Source organism: Ailuropoda melanoleuca, chromosome 18, assembly GCF_002007445.2.
Source record: "Ailuropoda melanoleuca isolate Jingjing chromosome 18, ASM200744v2, whole genome shotgun sequence".
Taxonomy (NCBI): Eukaryota; Metazoa; Chordata; class Mammalia; order Carnivora; family Ursidae; genus Ailuropoda; species Ailuropoda melanoleuca.
In genome coordinates, this window is record NC_048235.1 from 19824590 (window position 1) to 19848881 (window position 24292).

The following is a 24292-nucleotide window of genomic DNA, read 5'->3' on the forward strand; positions in this document are numbered from 1 at the left end:
ACTTTTTACATTTACCCATTTCAAATGAAAACAAATGTACCTTTTGACTCAAGACCTGCTTGCATGATTTATATATACGCTCTTCTCTTCGTGATCTCTTTACTTCTCTTGAGCCCACCGGACCAGCCGGATTTGGTTTGGTACTAAATGGCACCATATTACAGCTCAGGTAAAGCCAGCTTTGGAACACCCTCACCTGCTCCGAATTTGTACACAGGTCTGTTAGAAATTGCCTGGTGCTCCAATTCCACACAATTTTGAGACCTGTGCCTCGTTTCCCTCCTCTCTGGTCTTTGAAGCCCTAACATTAAATGGGCTCTAAACTCTCAGCAAATCCCTGACAAGTAACTTTTGGGTCCTGCCCTGGACCTGGTCTAGCAATGGGTCTTCTCTCTATTCTTACCCTCAAAGCTGATTACGTCTCAGATCTCTTTTCATATCTACGATCTTGAACTAGCCTCCACTTGCTGCATTAATACTCACAGATATATCCTTCAGACCTGGGTCTCAGAGCTAAGCTAACCCTCTTAGCTTAGTAGAGAACATCAAAATCCAGAATCTACTTCCCATTGCATCTGAGGTGGCTGATTTGGAAAGCTCAGATTTTTTTTTTTTTAATTTAAAAAAAATACTTAGTTTTGGGGCACCTGGGTGGCTCAGTCGGTTGTGTCTGACTTCAGCTCTGGTCATGACCTCAGGGTGCTGGGACTGAACCCCACATTGGGGTCCCCACTCAGCAGGGAGTCTACTTCTCTCTCTCCCTCTCCCCCTTCCCCTGTTTGTGCTCTCTCTCAAATAAATAAATAAATAAAACCTTTTTAAAAAATACCAACTTTTGAATGGCTATCTACAAAGTCAAAAATGTGTTTAAAAATACACACAAAAATTCTAATTTTATACTTACTCCTACCATCTTACCCTGTCCCCTAACAGAGCAAACATTTGAAAAAAATTTGAAAGAGATCTGGGACACCTGGGTGGCTCAGTCAGTTAGGTGTCTGCGTTGGGCTCAGTTCATGATGCTGGGGTCCTGGGATCAGGCCCCACGTCAGGCTCCCTGCTCAGTGCCGAGTCTGCTTCTCACTGTGCCTGTCCCCCTGGCTTATGCTCTCTCTCATTTGCTCTCTCTCTCTCTCTCGAATGAATGAATGAATGAAATCTTAAAAAAACAAAACAAAACAAAAAAACAAAAAACGAGATCTAGATACTGACAGGCCTATACTAATATATTGCCAAGTGAAAATTCGCAGGGAAGAACTGTGTAGTATGTGACTTTCCTGTAAGAGCGTGAGGGAAGGAAGAATTCGTGTGCGTATCTTCATACTTGTCTGTAGTTGAAACGCCACAAAGGTACAAAACTAAAAATTATCAATTTCTGAAAGACAAGTTAAAAATCTCAGAATGCATTTTGATTTATTTCCTTCTGGAATTCTCTCAGGTGTTTTATATTGTAAGACTCTGTTTTCCTGGCAAAAAGGTTTATGATTTTTTTTTTTCTTGGTGGAATATCACTTCTATCTGTATATAACTTTCCTCTACCTTTCCACACCTCCAGTCTGCCTTAGGACTGTTAAAATAGCTACCAAAGCTTATTTTTGTATATGTCTCCTTTTCACATAAATGTCCACTTAAATTTATATGGACCCCAAAGAATCAGGACAAACATCAGCCAGGGTACTAGAACAGGGTCCTGGGGGTCATCCCTGTGTAACGGTGTCCAGGAGCTCCCCAGTGAGAGGACAGGTGGCCAGAATGTAGGGATACAGTATTTCTTTCTTCATTTACTTTTAAATCATTTATTAGTTTGGTTTGGGGGGTCTTTCTTTTATGGTACTTACATTTCTCAGATATTTAGATATTTAGATATTTTAGATATTTTAGATATTTAGTCGCTTGAACTTGGAAGAAGCTCATGACGTGTTGTTGGAAGTGGGCAGGAGGAAACGGGGGAGGTGAAAACACAGCTCCTAAAGTCTGCCCTTTCTGCCTATTTAGAGATTGAGGTGGAGTTTGCTGGAGGGCAGAATTGCTGATCCTCAATAGAGTCCTATCACTTCTCCATCACCCTTCCCCTCCCACCAACCAATCTTGTCTTTCAAGGAATCTCTCAATACCTCCATTTAGGCACTGCTCTTTTCAAAGAACTACCCTGGGTTTATTTATCTGGATGTGGTAGGTGAGGAAGCATCCATGGTGTTCAGCCCGTTAACACAATATAAAACTCTTACAGTCCCCTCATTAGCCAGCATGTCCTTGATGCCACCCCAGTGACTTCAGTCCGCACCCAACTGCTCCAGATGCTCTTTTGCCTCCCAGTATTGCTGCAACAATAAATGATCCAACCAGGGCACAATCCGGAGAGCTGCCAAGGGGCTCTGTTTGAACTTACGTCGGGACCCAATCACCATCTAGCTGCTTAGCAGTTCCTCGCAGTTTAAATAGTAGGGTCTGGGATCAGTCAAATATTCACTTGCTTCTGTGCTCCTACATGCTGGATCATGTTTGGGGGTGGGGATCAGCACTATCCATTCACCATTTTATCCTGTAGTGGACCTTCGTCTCTTCCCACCCATTCTGCACAGTTCCCAGTGAACTTCCTAGTGTTTATCCTGGAATCATGGTAGAACATATTTTTGAAAACCTACAGCCTTTATTGTGTCTCTCTGTTATAAATAATTTACACACACAGGCTTCTTGAAAACTGAGACCATATACAATTGATTATTATGTTTTTCCAAATATCTGCCAAAGTGCTTTGAGCCTAGTAAGTGCACCAACTAAGTTATTTGATCTAATGGACATTTTCAACACAACTGAAATTCAGAAGGATAGCTTTTGTGTAAGGACAGGGATATGGAAATTCATGCCATCCAGATTATTTTGCATATGAGAAAGATATACTCTATCATGTGGTGTCTGAATGAAATGTTTCCATGGATATTATACCTTGAATTATCTCAATTTCGTTAGTTTTAAAAGCCCAAAGAAGAAATCTAGTGTAAACCCCCTTCACGGCAATCCTTGAGAGCTATACTCTGTTTTCTTTATGTTCGAAAACATAACCTCTCCACACACTGAGTACAGAAAATGCAAGTCATAAACTCAGCTTTTAGAGAAGAGGTAATGTTGCCTAGTGTTAAAATCCTAGGTTTTAAGGCAGTTATTTTGCAATCATATTTTTCCTTTGAGAATAGTCAGTAAGGGGAATTTCAAGATATCAACCCAAGATAATGGATTAAAAATGGGATGTGAGAGAAAAAGCAGAATCTAGGAAAATTCCAAGGTTGGGGACATTTGGAATTTTTTTTTTTTTTCCTATTGATCACCCATGCATCTGGTGGCAAACCTCCAGGTTGGAGAAGGTGAACAGTTAACAGAGTTGCTGGTGGAACGATAACACCTATCATTTCCAGGGAATCAAATCTTTATTGACAAGTATGAGTACTTTCTTGCCAATACTCTAAAGTCCCCTGATACTTAGTCCTTTATTCACACTGGTCTTTCCATCCCCAATATGTACAAGATCAACTATATGCATTTTTTGTTGCTAGGACCTGGGTAGCCACAAACAGCTAGAGAAAATTATACAAGATGTGTGGATACCATCCTAAATGCAGAATTGTTGGATCTCAGAACTGCTTACTCTATTTCTTTAGCTAACTCAATTTCATGCTTCCTGCTATGACAATTATGAAACTTTCTATAATTTTTTCCGACTGGGCTATCATCATCCCTTGCTAGGACTATAGCCTCCTAACCTGTCTTCCCAATGGTACTCTTGATCTTCTCAAAACTCTTCATGAACAGCTTGAGTGAGCTTTAGGGTTTTTTTTAACTTTATTAAAGTATAACATACATGTACAAAAGTCCACGTATCATAAATGTGCAACTTCGTATATTTTCACAAACTGGAAACTCCTAGATAATCATTACCCAGTCAAGAAACAGAATATTGCTGGCCCACAGAAGCTTGCCTTGTTCTCTCCTCCAGTCATACATACAACTTAGCCACCCATAAATGCCCATTTTTATTTTGGGTGTTTGGTTAGTTTCCAGTTGAAATCTGTCACACAATAGTGCTGAGATCCACATTTCAGTTGATAACTTTTTATGGACACGTGTATACCTTGCTATTACATATGTACCTAAAAGTGAACTACATAGAATGCATCTATGTACTTTTTCTATATATTTCCAGATCGTTTACCAAAGTTTTATACTAATTTACACTAACAACAGCATATAAATGAGAGTTGGAGTTGCTTCAAGTATTTTTCAGCACTTTTCATAAACCGTTCTTGAAAATGTGTAGTTGACTTTTATTATGGTTTCAATTTGCACTTCCTTGAAAACAAATGAAGTTGAGCAGACTTTCATGTGTTTATTGGACATTTGCGTATCTTCTTTTGTGAACTTCCCAGTTTCTATTGGTTTGACTGGCTTTCTTATGGATTTGGAGGAGTTCTTCATGTGTTATGAATATGAATTATTTGTCAGACATATGTATTGAAAATGTCTGCACTCACTCTGTCCATTGCCTCTTCAATCTCTTAATTGTGACTTTAGAAATAATTTCTTAATTTTAATATAGTCCATTGTATCATTTTTATGGTAAATATTTGATGTGTCCTTTAAAGGAAATATTGGCCTACTCCAAAAATCATATATTTTCCTCTGATGCTTTGTTGTTTTGCTTGTTGCATTTAGATCTACAAATTATCTAGAATTGACTTTTATGTTTGCTGTGAGATAAGGGTCAAGATAAATTTTCCATACGGATATCAAATTATTCGACACCATTTATTGAAAAGACAGACTTTCCTTCCCTGCATTGAAATGTTATCTTTGTCGTAAATTAGATCATCAAATATGTGTGGGTCTGTTTGTTTTCCACAGTTGGCTTATCTGTCTTTGATCTAATACTACCTTGTCTTAACCATCATGCTTTATATAGGTTTGATTCTTGATACTTGGTACTGTAAGTATTCCAGTTGTTAATTCTTCAAGGTTGAAGCTCTCTTTTTGGTCCTTTGCATTTCTTTATAAATTTTAGAATTGATCCATCAATTTCTTTCAGACAAAGACCTGAAATTTTGATTGGGACTGTATTGAATCTATTGAGTACTTTTTGGAGAAGTAATATTGAATCTCTCACTATAGAAACATGGTATATTCCTTCATTTATTTATGCTACTTTAATTTTTCTCCATAGTGTTTTGTAGTGTTAAGTAAAAATGTCTTGCATATCTTCTGCTGGATTTATCCCTAAGTATTTGATTTTTAAAAATGTTATCATTAATGGTTTTATTTTATAGTGTCCTCTTCTCTTTGTGGCTGACGTATAGAAATACAATTTTTTTTCATGTATTGACATACTGTATAACCTTGCTAAATTCATTTATCCTAATATTGTGTCTGTACATTCTTTTGGATTTTTCAAGCACTCTGTCATGTCATCTGTAAATAGTGACAGATGAATTTCTTCTTTTCCAATTCTAATTCCTATTATTTCATTTTCTTGCCATATAGCACTGAGATCTCCAGTATCATGTAAAATAGAAGTGGTGATTGAGGGCATTCTTGTCTCATTCATGATCTCAGTGAAAAATTTTTAATGTTTTACCATTGATTGTATTGCCCACTGAAGTACTTTGTAGTGTTAAATTAAATTAAGGATCTTCTTTTCTATTTCAAATTTGTTTTTATCATGAACTAGTGGTGAATTTTATTAAATGTATTTTCTGTATTTATCAAGATATTTGATTTTTTCTTATGTAAATTTGATTAATTACATGGATTAATTTTCTAATCTTTCATGGCCCTTGCATATCTGAAGTAAGTCCCTCTTGCTCCTGTTGTATTTATTATCCTTTCAATATTGCTAGATTCAGTTGGCCGATAATTTNAGTAAGGTGGCAGGATACAAAATCAATGCCCAGAAATCAGTTGCATTTCTATACACGAATAACGAGACTGAAGAAAGAGAAATTAGGGAATCCATCCCATTTACAATAACACCAAAAACCATGCGTTACCTTGGAATTAACTTAACCAGAGACGTAAAGGACCTATATGCTAGAAACTATAGATCACTTTTGAAAGATATTGAGGAAGACATAAAAAGATGGAAAAATATTCCATGCTCATGGATTGGAAGAATTAACATAGTTAAAATGTCCATACTACCCAGAGCAATCTACACTTTCAATGCTATCCCGATCAAAATACCGAGGACATTTTTCAAAGAACTGGAACAAATAGTCCTTAAATTTGTATGGAACCAGAAAAGGCCCCGAATCTCCAAGGAACTGTTGAAAAGGAAAAACAAAGCTGGGGGCATCACAATGCCGGATTTCGAGCTGTACTACAAAGCTGTGATCACAAAGACAGCATGGTACTGGCACAAAAACAGACACATCGACCAATGGAACAGAATAGAGAACCCAGAAATGGACCCTCGGCTCTTTGGGCAACTAATCTTTGATAAAGCAGGAAAAAACATCCGGTGGAAAAAAGACAGTCTCTTCAATAAATGGTGCTGGGAAAATTGGACAGCTACATGCAAAAGAATGAAACTTGACCACTCTCTCACACCATACACAAAAATAAACTCCAAATGGATGAAAGACCTCAATGTGAGACAGGAATCCATCAAAATTCTAGAGGAGAACATAGGCAACAACTTCTATGACATCGGCCAGAGCAACCTTTTTCACGACACATCTCCAAAGGCAAGAGAAATAAAAGATAAAATGAACTTATGGGACTTTATCAGGATAAAGAGCTTCTGCACAGCCAAGGAAACAGTCAAAAAAACTAAGAGACAGCCCACGGAATGGGAGAATATATTTGCAAAGGACACCACAGATAAAGGACTGGTATCCAAGATCTACAAAGAACTTCTCAAACTCAATACACGAGAAACAAATAAACAAATCATAAAATGGGCAGAAGATATGAACAGACACTTTTCCAATGAAGACATACAAATGGCTAACAGACACATGAAAAAATGTTCAAAATCATTAGCCATCAGGGAAATTCAAATCAAAACCACACTGAGATACCACCTTACGCCAGTTAGAATGGCAAAGATAGACAAGGCAAGAAACAACAATTGTTGGAGAGGATGTGGAGAAAGGGGATCCCTCCTACATTGTTGGTGGGAATGCAAGTTGGTACAGCCACTCTGGAAAACAGTGTGGAGGTCCCTTAAAAAGTTAAAAATTGAACTACCCTATGACCCAGCCATTGCACTACTGGGTGTTTACCCCAAAGATACAGACGTAGTAAAGAGAAGGGCCATATGCACCCCAATGTTCATAGCTGCATTGTCCACAATAGCCAAATCATGGAAGGAGCCGAGATGCCCTTCAACAGATGACTGGATTAAGAAGCTGTGGTCCATATATACAATGGAATATTACTCAGCTATCAGAAAGAACGAATTCTCAACATTTGCTGCAACATGGACGGCACTGGAGGAGATAATGCTAAGTGAAATAAGTCAAGCAGAGAAAGACAATTATCATATGATTTCTCTCATCTATGGAACATAAGAACTAGGATGATCGGTAGGGGAAGAAAGGGATAAAGAAAGGGGGGGTAATCAGAAGGGGGAATGAAACATGAGAGACTATGGACTATGAGAAACAAACTGAGGGCCTCAGAGGGGAGGGGGGTAGGGGACTGGGATAGGCCGGTGATGGGTAGTAAGGAGGGTACGTATAGCATGGAGCACTGGGTGTTATACGCAACTAACGAAGCATCGAACTTTACATCGGAATCCGGGGATGTACTGTATGGTGACTAACATAATATAATAAAAAATCATTAATAAAAAAAAGCAAAACAAAGTAGAATTTAAAGCAAAAAGCACCATCTGATACTGAGATATTACAAGAAAGCTCTAACAGCCACTTGTCTGTGTCAAATAGCCAAAACCATGTAAAATTAGAAAGTGTCTCCCCAAAAATAAAACAAAATTAATATACTTTATCTGCACCATGCACTGCCTTTCCACAGCATGTACAAAAGATTAGAATTTCTTTGATATATTTGTTATTAACACTGGAAACATATATTAAAACATCAAACGTGCTTTATCTCATAAAAAATACAAATAAATAAATAAAATCCTAGTGTGTGTGTGTGTGTATACACACACCAGATCTTTTTTATTCATTCATCTGTCAGTGGACATGGGCTATTTCCATAATTTGGCTATTATAAATAGTGCTGCAATAAATACAGGGGTGTCTGTATCCCTTAGTGTTTTTGTAATTTTTGGGGTAGATACTCAGTAGTGCAATTACTGGGTCATAGCGTAGTTGTATTTTTAACTTCTTGAGGAATCTCCATACTGTTTTCCACAGTAGCTGTACGAGTTTGCATTCCCACCAACAGTGCATGTGTGTTCATTTTTCTCCATGTCCTTGCCAACACTTGTTTCTTGTGTTGTTGATTTTAGCCATTCTGACAGTTGTGAGGTGATATCTCATTGTAATTTTGATTTGCATTTCCTTGATGATGAGTGATGTTGAACATCTATTCATGAGTCTGTTGGCCATCATTTGTTTTAAGATTCCACATATAAGTGAAATCATATGGTATTTGTGTTTCTTTGCCTGACTTATTACACTTAGCATAATACCCTCAAAGTCCATCCATGTTGCTTCAAATGGCAAGATTTCATTTGTTTCATGACTGAGTAATATTCTAATATATAGAGAGAAATATATAATACACAGACAGGGATATGCCTTACAGATGTGAGGCAATATTTCATTATGGTTTTGATTTGCATTTCCCTGATGATTAGTGATATTGAGCATCTTTTTGTTTTTTCATATATGCCTGTTGACCATATGTTTGTCTTCTTTCAAAAAATGTCTATTCAGATCTTCTGCCCATTTTTTAATTGAACTTTTTTGCTGTTGAGTTGTATGAGTTCTTTATATGTTTTAGACGTTAGCCTGCTAAATTCTTTAATGTTATGGTGGTCTCATATAAAATAAATAGCAATTATTATTATTTTTTCCTGCTCTAGAAGAGTTTGTGTGATATTACTTCTAATGCTTTCTCGCACGTTTGGAAGAATTCATCAGTAAAGCCATTGGGCTTGGAGTTCTCACTATGAGAAGTATTTTAAATAATATATTCAATTTTTAATAGAAATTTTCAATTTCCTATTTATTTTGTGACCAATTGTAATTTGGATTTTTCAAGGAGTTTATCCATTTTATTTACGTTCTCAAATTATCAACACAAAGTATTTATAGTATTTATAATTGTGGGGTATAGATGTGAGAGATTCTAAAAATGAAACTATGTGTCATTTCTCTGCTTAAAAATTCCAGTAATATTTCTGGCTCTTAGTTAAATATTGTACTGTTGGGGTTTTTTTTTTTATTTTTTTAAAATTTTTTAAAGATTTTATTTATTTATTTGACAGAGATAGAGACAGCCGGCGAGAGAGGGAACACAAGCAGGGGGAGTGGGAGAAGAAGAAGCAGGCTCATAGCAGAGGAGCCTGATGTGGGGCTCGATCCCATAACGCTGGGATCACGCCCTGAGCTGAAGGCAGACGCTTAACCGCTGTGCCACCCAGGCGCCCCAAGGGTTGTTTTTTTTTTAACATTTTATTTATTTTATTTGTGAGAGAGAGTGAGTGAGGGGAAGGGCAGGGGGAGAGGGGGAGAGAGAATCTCCAACAGACTCCCCGCTGAGCAGGGATCCCAATGTGGGGCTTGGTCGCAGAACATTGAGATCATGACCTGAGCCAAAACCAAGAGTTGGACACTTAACCAACTGGGCCGCCCAGGCACCCTGGAGACTGTAGTGTTAATTTTGTCCAAAAGACTATGCCTAACACCACCCTAATTCTTTCCTTGATCTTTTCTGGTGCTGTTCTCTTTGCTCACTACTTTCTATTCAAAATGAGCTTTTGTCAGTTTTTTAAAAAATTAGTAACATATAATGTATTAGTTGTTTCAGGGGTACAGGTCTGTGATTCATCAGTCTTACACAATACACAGTGCTCACCGCAACACATACCTTCCCCAATGTCCATCACCCAGCCACCGCATCCCCTAACCCCCCTCCCCTCCAGCAACCCTCAATTTGTTTCCTGAGATTAAGGGTCTCTTATGTTATGGTTTGTCTCTCTGGTTTCATCTTGTTTCATTTTTTTGTCAGTTTCTTAAACATCACATTCTTTATCCCATCATAGGGTCATAGAACATTCTTTTTCTTTATCAGCAGTTTTTTCTTATGCTACTCCCTTTACATAGTCAGTACTTAAAGTTCTCTTTGACGGCCCATCTCAAATAATACTTCTTCAAAGAAGTATTCCTTAACACACTTGTAGGTCCCTTTCCTCACCAATGAATGAGAAAATCTGGAGATGCTTCCTAGAAATTGCATTTTTTATATTCTTCAGGTATTTCTTAGGTATTTTGAAGTTTGAGGACTTCTGTCTTAGTGCTTGAACAGAATAAAGCATACTCAGAATAGGATCGTTACTAACATTGGACATGGAGGAAAGTAAGGGTAAAGAAACATCTTGTATGTGCTTTTTGTGCTCTCTTTCTCTCTTTCTTTTTAACCTTTTGAGTGATTCCTTTTATTTTTTTCTAATGAACACTGGACCATAGGGAAACTGACATGAGGAATAGAACATACACAATTCATGTAAGATCTTTAAGATATATATAATATGCTGGAAAGAACACTGTCTTTAGATTAATGAGAACAACTGTGCACCAATAGCCATACTTTGCCAGTCTTACGGGATCATTGTTAGACTCAAATGAAAATAAAAGTGTGAATAAACTTTGTAAATTACAAATTGAAAGATCAGCCATAGATGGATATACCATAAAAATCTAACTTTTCTTGAAGCTTAAAGAGAGCTGAGATTGCAGAACAGTCAAATTGCCTGAAATCTAAGGAAAGACAGGATACGTTCAAGGAGACCAAGTGAGGAATCACACCTGTTTGCAGGTTCTTCTCCACGGACCCAATAAGGTACTCAAAAGAAAGACTGAGGAGAGAGTGAGACTCAGGGTCTTGGGATCAAGCCCCGTGTTGTGTCATGCTCCCTGCTCAGCAGAGAGACTGCTTCTCCCTCTTCATCTGTGCCCCCTCTTTCTCTCAAGTAAATAAATAAATAATCTTAAAAAAAAGAAGAAAAGAAAAGACATCAGTGTTGTGGGCTCTATTTCTCTGATTGTTTCTCCCCACACCTTTGGAACACATAGTGAAAAGACAACCATCTGTGAACAGAGAAGAGAGCTCTCACCAGCAACCAAAGTTGGCTATCATGTTTGTCTCAAACTTTCCAGCCTCCAGAACTGTGAGAAAATAAATTTCTGTTAAGACAGTCAGTTCATGTCATCGTGTTATGGCAGCCTGAGCCAACTAGGACTCCTGAGGACCCCACTTGCTGCTGGGGTCTAAAGTAAGGAAAGTCTTGGGGCGCCTGGGTGGCACAGCGGTTAAGCGTCTGCCTTTGGCTCAGGGAGTGATCCCGGCGTTATGGGATCGAGCCACATCAGGCTCTTCTGCTATGAGCCTGCTTCTTCCTCTCCCACTCCCCTGCTTGTGTTCCCTCTCTTGCTGGCTGTCTCTATCTCTGTAGAATAAAGAAATAAAATCTTTAAAAAAAAAATAAAGTAAGGAAAGTCTTGTAAAAACACTGTACCCTTGACTTGGGAGATTTTCACTACTTCTGAGTAGTTAGCATCAGAATTTAATTAAACTGCAATACATACAGTTGATGTTGGAGACTTGATGTGGAGCTGTACCAAAGTGTGAGAAACTCAAAGTGCCTTTCTTTGAAATTTCTGAGGGATAAAACAGGACAACCAATGACATTTGGTCTCTGAACTCACCATCTGCTAAAGGATAAATATGTGTAACTTTCAGACTGCTTTAAATTCCACGGTCTGCATCCTCAGTTCTATCCCTAACATGTAGAACAATGTTGGCACATAGTAGATGCTCAGTAAATACCTGTGGAATAAATGAGTGAATAAACCAATAGCCTTTTTCCGGAAGACTGGAGTGTAAATGCCATGGGTTTTTTCAATGAGGGAGATTTTGAAATTAGAAATTTTTCTAAAATAGATTATATTCTTGCTACTTAGGTTTAACCCAGGTATAATATGGGGTATTCTCAGTTCATTAAATCTAGCTAGGATTTTCAACATACCATGGGTGCTTTTTGCTCTTTCTTGCACTGGCCTTTAGGCAAAGCTTATTCCTGTTTATCAGTCCACACACACACACACACTCTCTCTCTCTCTCTCTCTCTCTCATATGAAGCATTTTGTAAACTTAATAACTTATAACAGATTTGGGGGTAGAGGTAAGTGGGAGCACCTGATACAGACGATTCTTTTCCTCCTGCTGCTCCCCAGATTCTCCTTGCTCTGAAGTCCTAACACCAGGTCATGCCCACGCCCTGCAGAGACTCATTTACCCAAGTGGTCTAATCAAGGCATTTTCTGAACAAAGACAGCTTGATCCCTGAGTCACTTTTTCCTACCAGCTATGAGAACTCAATTTTCTCCCTCATTACATTCTCCTGCAAGCAAAACAGTTATAGCTCCTAGCAAATTTATTTCATAAATTCTCTCCCTGAACCTTAGGTGAGGAAAAGAAAAGAAGCAGAGTGACAAACAGGTCCACGTACTTGGCCCAGCCCCTCTCCTTCCTTTCTAATCTAGGGCTGTGCATGGCTCCTCTGTGAGGTCCCAGAAGAGTATCACTTGCACATATTTTCCTGTTGTTTACTAACTTCCTCTTTGGGCATTAATTACCCATAAGGACGCCCTTCTGTGTTCCAACCCAGCACCTGGCTCCCCAGCCGCCTGCAGCAGCATTAGTGCTTGTGGCCCCAAGGATGGGCAAGAATTGTCCTGCTGTATTTGATTCAAACAAAAGCGCCTTTATATATTTTTTTTAAGATTTATTTATTAGAGCACACAGCGGGGACCAGAATCTTCAAGCAGACTCTGCTGAGCATGCAACCAGAGTGGGCTCGATCCCATGACTCCTGAGATCGTGACCTGAGCCAAAACCAAGAGTCCATTGCTCAACTGACGGAACCACCCAGATGCCCCCTGGGTGCCTTTAGATTTAATATAAAGACAGATTCCCATCCAGGGTCTTTGGACACACTGTTTCCATGCACAAAACAAGGCCCAAACCCCTTGTGTCCAACCTCCATATGTGAAGGAAGTGTATCAGGAATGTGAGCCTCCAGCCCACCAGGGCCAGCGAAGCCCACTCTCCCTGACCCCATCTGCACTTTCTAACCTTGCCAATTCAATATCATGGTGGAGGGTTACCACAGCAGCCCCGTCCTCTCTCTGACCAGAGCCCTTGGTAATATTGTGCTTTCCTTACATCTGCCCTGTACGGGCTATAGCCTGCTGGATGCCGGGATATGTGTGCCCATGGTTCCTGAAGATTCTTTCTCATGCTATTCTCTACATGAAAGGCAAATCGATGGGCATAATCTCAGATGAGGTCCCTGGGCTTATTTGAGGGAATTGTCTGAGTAGAGGTGGATACCTCCTTCTTTCCACCACCCACGGGCTTATCAGTTGTGTATTGAACTTGCAGAGGCTACATGCGCCCAACACATCCAGACCCAGCTCTACACTGGGTCTTCCCCGGATGGAAGCTCATGCTGCTTCCTTTTCTTCCGCCTCCTGAGATGGCTTCCCTAATCGTGAGTCTACATGTGGCTTGTTACGAAAGCTTAATTTTAAATGTTTTAAACACACAGCTGTCTTTTCTGCCACCTGTGAGAGAGAGTATCTAGTATCTAAATCCCTGTGCTTCTCTGTATCATTGATACCGGTAGGAGTACGGTCAGGCATTCTGTTCAGAAGAGCTCCATATGTTGCTATATTTGTGACCACATGATTACTTTTAAGAATAGCCACTAAAACTTTCTACCAATCACCTTTCTTGTTCTCTGCCTCGGAAGCCTGACAGTCCTGTAACATTTTAGTAGTATATTCTGCCCAACTCGGATTCTATCTCTCCAAGCTTTGACACAGACCTGCACATAAACATCTCAAATTTCTCACAGAGAAATGCCCTAAAAGATGTGGAACTAAAAAAAAGTATCTGTTGGTATCTGTTTTCCAGGACATTCTGTTTTACCTTTAATATAGGACAGGGATCATTTGGGAGTCTCCTATATCAGCCATAGGCCTCCTTTCTTCACCAATGAAAATTAATTTTTAAAGGAGATAATTGCATATTTCTTGATATCTGATGCTTCTTCAAGGGGAAACTTAAGAATTTTGTCAATCTTGTAAGCTTGTGCAATGCTGACTTTAATAACAAAGTGTCTCGAAGGCTCTAAGTCTGATACCAGATATCTTTCATTTTGAGGTAGTTCCAGAACCTTAATGCCCATGCAGGGCTGTCCTCTCGTCCCTTAAACCCATATATCCAACTGCTTTGGAGTCATGTCACCAATGTGCTTCTGCCGGGCCAGTGTGGACATTTCACCTGACAAAAAGCAGAGAAGTGTACTCTAAGTTGATTTTCCTAGAAGAGCTCCCAGACACGGGTAGGTGATGGTTGAGATCACCAACCCTGAGATCAGAAGACAGTGCCTTGAACTTCTAATTCTATAAAGTAGGAAGAATTCAGTCTCCCCCATGACTCTGCTTAGTCCTCGTGCTCTCTCAGGTCTTCTTTATTCTTGGCTCCTGAGGCCTCAAGTGTTTCACTTTTGCCCCCACGGAAGTCTAGACACAAAACCTCCCCCTCTTTGCCAGTCTCTCCACATGCGGAAGCTCACCGAGAATTTCAACAGCGTGATGACGTTAAAGTTCTGAGAATTCGCTGGGAGGCCCTGGCCATCTTCCGAGATCACACTGACCCACTCCCTCCCTCCCCTCACCCCTTCTTCACACCCTTCCCATCCTTCCCCCTCCCTCCTGAAGTAAACAAATGGCACATTTTCTCAGGTGTTGTTTTATTCTCTTAGTGACAACCAGGCTAGGCAAGTATTCCAAACACAGCCTTTTCCAAACTCAATTTGTTCCTCAAATTTAAAAAACAATAATCCTTTTAGAGTTAGAAAATACATTTATTTATTATTTACAGAAAAGTACAATGAGGTCGTTATTATTCAAAGTCCCATGGACCAGCAATAACTGCTGTTACAGTATTTTGGTGAATCTAATCTTGGCCTTTAAAAAAAAATACATCTTTTTTCATACACACACATACACATATATGTCATCAGTTACACAAAATTGTTTCTCCTTTTTACCATTTAATATCCTGTCTTTAGATATTCTTACATAAACTAATGTTAATAAGCACATAACATTGTACTGCTTTAATATTCCTTAATTTATTTAAGCAATATTAAATTCCTGACCATTTACGGCTTTTTCCTAATTGTTCAAGTTGCTATAAGCAATGCTATGACAAGTAAATATCTCATAATTATAGGTGTCACTTAGAAAGATGGGTTGATGATGCCCTTGTAGGTTTAGCAGAAAAATCAGTGCACATTGTCCACTATAAAAAAGAACAGACAGGTAGAGAGTAAAGTAAGAAATAAACTTATAAATTGAGTATCTGAAATATGGACTGCGGAAGTGTTTTTAAGAAACTGTTTCTCTGAAGGGATTGTGCCAGAACCTTTTTTTTTTTTTTTAATGGAGCAGATAAAGTATCAGAAAACATGATGGATTCACTGACAGAATTTATTTGAAGCGTGACAACTAAACCGTCTATAGATATTCACTTCTAACCAGTGGTAGAATTTCATGATACTTGTTTTCATAAAACAGGAGATCTGATCCCCAGAAGCAATTCTTTCCTGGACTAAAATAAGATTCAAGGGAAAATGATTTTCCAAAGCCACAGTCACCAGAGAATTCCCCTTTTTAAATAATCTAAGCATTGAAATCTTGGAGAATCTGAACACTGAGAGAATAGGCCAACCATGATCTGTGTTTTGGAGCCACAAAAATTTTGTCAACACTCTGAACGCTTGGACAAAGTCACTGAAGGATAGTTTATCAGTTACTTCAGAAATCTTCCTGTATCTGACTCTTTTTGGCAGGTATTAAACTACTTGCTTCAACGTGGGAAGGCAGTGTAATATAATGCAATGCGTGTGTGTGTACTGCTTTCATTAGAGGGGGGCAGATATTAAATAGTCCCGGGAATAAGTATGATTGCAATAAGAGCTATATAGGAAACTTCAAGTATAAATTCTTAGTTATTTAAGTGTTCATGTACTTGTGGACAAATGAGAAGAATAATATCAACTACATAGAATATTTTTGTAAGTATCATGCACACAATGAAGCAAAAAGATACTTTATTTTTCTATATTAAAGGAAGATAATAAAGATCAATTACGTATTAAAGTTTTAAACTAATTTTCACCAGGCAGGAAATAACTTATAAAAATATTCTAGAGAAGTTTTATATTTTCCTAAAGATATGGTTTGCTTTTTCTCTTCCAAATGGAAAACTGTTTAACAAATCAGGTTTCCCTTTTTGTAATAATTTCGAGCAAGCTCAGAGTCGAATGTAAAATTATGTTGAATATAATGGCTGGCATTTGTATCATTTATCTTTGTTTTGATTTTCTATTTCTATTACATCAAATGCATTTCTTTTTTATTATTTACCACTTAAGGAACCTTTGTAAGGAAGATTTGGAACATATAAATAAATTTATTGAACAATTAAAAGCTATAATTCTGTGAATATCTATATAGACATAAAACAAAATGAAGTTTCATTCATATAATACTCTAATTAAACATCAATTTAGAAAATGACTTTACAAATAATTAAGAAGACAACATCTATGATAACTATCCTTCCCTTCTCCTTACCTTTATCATATAATCCATGATAGAAAATTTTAAACTAGCAATTAACAATAACCAGTATTATTTTCCTTCATTCTATTAATGTCTGAATATCCTATACAATCTTTATGAAACATGTATTCATACACTTCTCATTTGTCCATAAATGTATAGTTAGCCTACAGAAATAAGAATTTATACTTGAATTTTCCTACATACTTCGTATTGCAATCGAATTGGTTCCTTGATTATTCAATACCTGCTTCTCCTCTAATAAGGGCAGGAAGTATGCTTACCCTTTTCATCCATTTCCATGTTCCTGTAGAGTCAGTATTTTTCTTTTATAGGGCTAGATAAATATTTTAGGCTTTGCCAGCCAGAAAGTCTCTGTCACACCAACTCAGCTCTGATATTCTAGCATGAAAATAGCCATTGACACTAAGCAAATAAATGGGTGTAACTACATCCAATACAATTTAGTTGATAAACACTAGGGGCAGGCCGTGGTTTGCTGACCCCTGCTATGGAGTACATTTGCCAGTCAATATTTTTGATAATGAGAATCTTAAATTTAACACGATGAGGGGTGCCTGGGTGGCTCAGTCATTAAGCGTCTGCCTTCGGCTCAGGCGTGATCCCGGAGTCCTGGGATCGAGCCCCACATCAGGCTCCTCCCACTGGGAGCCTGCTTCTTCCTCTCCCACTCCCCCTGCTTGTGTTCCCTCTCTCGCTGGCTGTCTGTCTCTGTGTCAAATAAATAAATAGAATCTTAAAAAAAAAAAAATTAACATGATGAGATCTGGAAAAAGGATAGATTGCATCTTTAACAATTAATAGTAGAACAATTGCTTGTTTCTTTTTTTTTCCATCATATATTACCCCTGAGTAGCTAAGTATTGCAAAAGAAATTAGGCTCAAACTTAATGTGCTCACTGTTGGTCAACTCTGGATGGTCATATAATCTAAAGAAATATTTCAGGTTTTTGCAATATAATTTCAGTGGTTCACCATTACATTTTTCCCTAAGAGGAAAGAAATTCAAATTGCATATCATTAAATATGTCCAAATTTCACATTTTTTATTTATTTTTGCTTTCAATAGTCTCCTCAAGCTATAAACATTATATTAAAGAAAAGATTTTAGGGGCACTTGGGTGGCTCAGTCAGTTAAGTGTATAACTCTAGGTTTTAGTCAGGTCATGAGCTCATGGGCCGTGGGATTGAGCCCCACATCAGGCTCCATGCTCAGCATGGAGTCTACTTGATAGGTTCTCTCTCTCTGCCCCTCCCCCTGCTCACTCACTCTCTTTGTCTCTCTCTCTTTCTCTCTCTCAAAATAAATATGTAAATAAATCTTTAAAAAATAATAAAAAATAAAAAGCAATTAGTAAGCTTCAAATGAATGGTACTTCTCATCAACAAATCATCTAAGACAAAATCTATAGTTGCAATGGTATCGAAAAATAAACAGGAAAGCTAAAATTATGATCCCAAGAATTCAACCCCAAACAGTGTCCAACCATTTTGTAAGAAAGTATTGTTTGTCCTGATTTATCACTGTAATTAGTCAGTAATGACTATCTTCTTCAACTATATCCAGAGATAATAGCCCACTAGCAAATATAAAATACATGCATATTAATGTATGTAAGAATGTCACCACATGAAGAAATCACTATAATCGAATGACTCGAAACAGTGAAAATTTCTTGAAGTACTTGCCTCTTGATCTGTGTTTTTGAAGAAATGGATTGCCCAAAGTTTAGGGAAGGACATTTCAGACAAGGCATAGCAGATAAAAGGATGTATGGCAGGGTGAACCTTAATTCTCCACTCAACTTTGCTAACTTAGGCCTAACCTAAGTAAAGAAGTATTAAATGAATCTCTTCAAGTCGTTCAGCTCTTAAAAGTAAAGCTAATTTGTCCTCAGACACAGCTTTCCAACAGTTAGCCTAAAAGTTGTTTCTGCTGCTCTTCACGCAGACTATAACACACTACTGATTTCTGTAAGCTTGGCAATTTCTATTTTTTCAGTCTACCATCTCTTTCATGCTCTGGCTTAGAATTTATCTCACCTGCTGGGCATACTACTGGTGGAAACATTTAATCTGAACTTCCGCCATTTTCCATCTGGTCCTCAAAGAAAAGAAGTTTTTTGATTTTTGTTCATTTATTTCCTGGGAAAAAACTGTAACACGTTGCAGAAAGAATTAATTGAACCCAAATTATGTTGAGATAGCAACGGATCTTGATGAGCCCCTGCCATGTTGCTGGCGGAATATGCGCTATGGTTTGTGTGCACAGATTGGTTCCTTTGCAAACTGGCCTGTTGGGCTTACAAAGGAAAGAGAAAATTTAAGGTTTTTGATTCTAAAACATTTAAATTGAAAGAGAAATTGTACAGAATTAAGAAATAGTTGTGCAACACGGTCAAAGAAAATCAGAAAATAAATTTCACTATTGATCTAATCTCTGAAGTTTGCGGTGGGAAGCAACACTGAAAAGAATCACCTAAAACTTTTGCAAGTACAAGGAAACAGACTGGAAAATATCTTTGTGGATAATACAAAAGTGAATTTGTGTATCATATTCCATGAAGAGCTGCCTAGAGAGACAGAAACATGGTAAGCAATCAATATATAAATTTAAAAAAGGAAATAAACAAAAACCTACAGAAGATGAATAGAACTTGGAGAACAAATATAAGGACACATCTCAACACCTGTAAACAAAGATTGCCATATGGCAACATTTTGGTCAAATTCATTAATCTCTTTCAGGAGCACTGTCCAGTGTAAAGGTACTGTGAAGCTGGTTGGGATTGAACACGCCGTTGGCATGAAACCATTTTGGAAAGCAATAATATACTTGGTAATACCTGCCAAGAGGTGAAAAACGTTTACACTTAGAATCCATTATCCCTCTTCAGGGCACTTGTGCTGAAGAAATAACCTAACTGGAAAAAGGTACATATCTATCTGAAGATTTTCATAGCATTTTAAAATCAATAAAAACGTATAAAAAACCTAAATGTCAGTAATGATGGCACATATGGACATTTAAAATAGCATTTGTGCATACCAAATACTGAATGAAAAAAGCTGCTGACAATAGTAAATAAAACCCTGGCTTAAAAAAACTATATGTCCAGGGTTCTTGTAAGGATTAAATGTGATACACCTAGCTCCATTAACTTAAATTTATTTATTTTTCTGTTTTAAGTAATAAAGTGAAAAATCAGAAAAGAATATCATAAAATTCCCTGCCCTGATAAAAGAACTGGTTCTTATCCCATGCCTGTTAAAATGTTCTAAATGTATATTTCCTAGATACCCTGTTTTAGTCTCAGTCACTTGATCTATGAAGTGGGACTGGTCTGGATGAGTTTACTGAGATTCAAACTTTATTGCTCCTTAAAAGCAAGAATTATGCAGCCACATGTACAATTATAATTTTTTCTATACCCCATTTTAATAAAAATTCTTTTTTTAANTTACTGAGATTCAAACTTTATTGCTCCTTAAAAGCAAGAATTATGCAGCCACATGTACAATTATAATTTTTTTCTATACCCCATTTTAATAAAAATTCTTTTTTTAGTCACTAGGAATATTTGTCTCCAATTAGGAATATTTTCAAACCTTAGATTTGTAACTGGAGTAGAAGTCTGAAGGCACCAGATATCTAGCGAAAAATTGAAAATAGCCACAGCCTAGATAGAGTTTTGCTTTTGTTTGACTATTGGACATGAGCCACAGACCACGCTGAGTCAGCCTGCATTGTGCTCAATGGGCTGAGATTGTGCTCAATTTACTTGGACTGGGGTGAGTCTGCACAACTTAAGTATGCTGAGTCAGCAAGCACTCAAGAGGTAGAGATGCCTGTGAGAGAGCCCTGGTCAGTCCCCCAAATCTCCCAACTCCATCAGAATTGTGCTCTTTATAACTATTGATTTACCACATGCTACAAATAATATATCTGCACAATGATTCCCATTATATTTGAAAATTCCTGTAGGGGCACCGGGCTGGATCAGGGGTAGAGCGCACAACTCTTGATCTCAGGGTCGGGAATTCAAGCCCCACACAGGGTGTGGAGCCTACTTAAAAACAAACTAATAAACAAAACAAACAACAACAACAACAAAAAAAAAAAAAACAAAGGGAGAGAAAATTCCTTTACATCATTGTGTTAGCAACTTTAGAAGTCTGATAGCCTTAACTATTCTGTCCTGGGCTTTGACGGCAGGCTGATTTTATCTGGCTGTAAACACAGGATTGTCTCGAACTGGAAACAGAGGAGAAAACTGAAAGGAAAGCCAAATCCAAATCACAAGAGAGACTCATCAACCTGAGCAGTAAACACTCAAGCTCCACTTGAAAGTCAGGCTTTCTCTTCGCTGCGGGAAAAACAAAGATTTGAAGAGGGCATGAAATGTAAAGAGAATACAGAAAGGAGAGTGAGAGCTCAGCCTGATGTCAGTGGCACCGAGAAAGATCCAAGCCTACTGGTGCTGTGTGGAGCCCTTGACCGCACCCTCAAGCCAGAGCCCCTCAAAGAAAGCTGCGTTTTATAAAGCGGATGGATTCAGAACTCCGCAGAAGCTTGAAGAACATTCCCCATGTTGGCGAGAATGTGATTAAAAAATAGGACTGAAGGGGCGCCTGGGTGGCACAGCGGTTAAGCGTCTGCCTTCGGCTCAGGGCGTGATCCCGGCGTTATGGGATCGAGCCCCACATCAGGCTCCTCTGCTATGAACCTGCTTCTTCCTCTCCCACTCCCCCTGCTTGTGTTCCCTCTCTCGCTGGCTGTCTCTATCTCTGTCGAATAAATAAATAAAATCTTAAAAAAAAAAATAGGGCTGAAGAAAAAGTGCAGACAGGGAATGGCAACAGGGAAGATTCCAAGCCTTGCTGGTAACGTTTACAAGCCTGTTTTAGGGTTCACGTCCCTGGGCCGGGAGCCTTGCCACGGAAGACCTATCAGTGGCAAGGTCTTCCAGAGCGCACAATACTACGTTTTTATGGCTTCCTTTTTTACAGCAGGTATTACCTAATTAGGAAAAGAGGTTTTACTGCAGATTTTATTTTACTGTAAAAGTCCAAGCACTTTCAGGAAATGAGTGTAGCAGTTTCCCATGGTGCACAGCTGAATGAGAATTTCAAAAAATGGCAACTGGAAAAATCCTCTCCTTTCCCATGAATGCTTGGTGAAAAGAATATTAATGGAATAACTGTCTGCTTTTTCAACATAAATGCCTATTAATGTAGATTAACTCTCTAGTCTCGGAAGTTGTAAAATTCTTCTGTGAATTTTGTACAGGAATCAATTGTCATGGGAATGGCAGGTTTGAACACACGTATTCCTTCAGTTTTGATTATCTACTACGTACACAGCATTGTGCTGGATGTTACAGATTCAAGGTGGCCCTAGTCCTCTCTGTTTCCATTCTGAACCCCATATGACAAAACAGAGACCTATCCCAGGTTACTGATCCCTTAAGAAATCCCGTCAAGGCTCCTTGCATGATTTATAGACCACCGATCCTTATGGAGATCACCAGTTAGTAGTTCTCCTATAGGGAAGTGTAGACTGTAAGTCTTTCATAAAGATACTAATAAAGCAGCATTAATACAATAGAAAGGATTACAGAGAAGGGGAAGGAAGGGGATATGGTAGGTAGAGTCATAAACTGCAATACAGCTCTGAGAAAAGTTCCTGCTAGGTTGATCTGGAGCTCTTCCTGCCCATCAGAAGTCTAAGGAATGGGCTGTACAGGTTTGCCCACCGGGCTCAGTCATTTGCTGGGACCAAGCTGTGTAACAAAGGCTCAAAGCAAACACTGAGTCATCCAGAGGACACCAGTGAGGGTGGACCGTCAACCGTGCCCCACAGCAGGAGGTCAGTATGTTGCCTTTCCATGGCCGCTGCACATAGTATGGTCATTATGATTTTCTTCCTTTCTGACTAAAGTCCAGTCAGTATAGTTAAATATTGGTAGAAAAGTCTCTCAGCTTTTTCATCTTTGTTTCACCTGCGTGCTTTAAATATATTCACTGTGCAACAGCAGTGTATTGACAGATGTTACGTCTCAGTCTTTTGAAAATATCATTGCGTGGCTTTCTAGCTTTTGTTTTGTAGTAAGAAGTCAGATTGAAGTCTAATTCTCTATTTTAAAGTGTATGTTTCCTTCTGGTTACTTTTAAGATTGTTGTCTTTGATGTTCTGCCATTTCAGTACACTGTACCTACGATCATTTGGATGTATGTGTACTGAGATTTGCTGGCATTACTAAATCCGGGCATTTATGTCTCCTACCGACTCTAGAGATTTTTTTTTTTCTTCCACTTCTATTATCTCTTTCTGGAACTCAGCTTAGACTTTTATAATCAACGCCCCTTCCCTGACTATTGGGAAGTATCTGGAGATAGATTTTGTTCAACTGAAGGACGAGCTGATTACAAATTAGATATTTTTGAAGATATCTCACGTTGCCTAAGGAAGTAGTGAGGGTTTTGTTTTTAGTATTAGAAATGTCTGAACAGAATCTGGGCATAATTGAAGAATATCTTTTTGCTGATATTCAAATATGATAGGGGTAAATTTATAAGATGATCTTTAAGTTTCTTCAAGTCTTGAAATATTATTAATAAAATAATGTTCAAATAATTTCATTTCAAAAGCCTTCAAGGGTTGCTAAATATAGTACTTTAACCTAAATCCCATAGTAATATGGGCAAAAGGGGCCTATCTTGCCATTCTTTCAATAATGCTGAAATTATCTAGAACATTTAAAATGTTCTAGATAGTTGACCTTGATGTTCACTCAACATGGATTAATGTTGACATGAATAGTACAGTTATCTGTCAAAATTATTTTAGATTGCCTCAGTGTTCTTGTGAAGCTTTAATCAATTTAAAAGCGTGTGCTAAAGAATCAAATCTTTTTTCTTCGGCTACAGTTCCCATTTATTGTTCTGTAATTCTTTTTTAAAAAAATTCTTGCCTAGGAGTGCCTGAGTGGCTCAGCTGGTAATCGTCCAACTCTTGATTTTAGCCCAGGTCATGATCTCAGGTTCCTGAGTTTGAGCCCTGCCTTGGACTCCACACCACTGGGTGTGAAGCCTGCTTAAGATTCTCTCTTTCTCTGCCCCTCCCTCCCCTTCTCGTTCTCTCTCTTAAAAAAAAAAAATCTTGCCTATCAGGTCTTTGAAAAAAGAAAAAATACACCAAATGCCAAAGCAAAAGAAAAACACTTAGAATGCTAGAAATGAACTATTTAGTAATTAGAAGAACAAATACCTCTGTCTGTCCAAATGCTTGTCTTAAGAAAACACTTCTGCCACCACCACCCCAGACTTCTTATAGTTGTTAGGTTCATAAGGTAATTCTTACCAGCCTGCTTTCCCCCCAGCCC

General features: G+C 38.2%; 1 long non-coding RNA gene across 11 annotated transcripts in view; it reads left to right on the forward strand.

The window, feature by feature from the left end:
• The window catches only part of LOC105241731, a 246563-nt gene that overhangs the window by 26605 nt on the left and 195666 nt on the right, over positions 1–24292 (forward strand). The window lies entirely within an intron of this gene.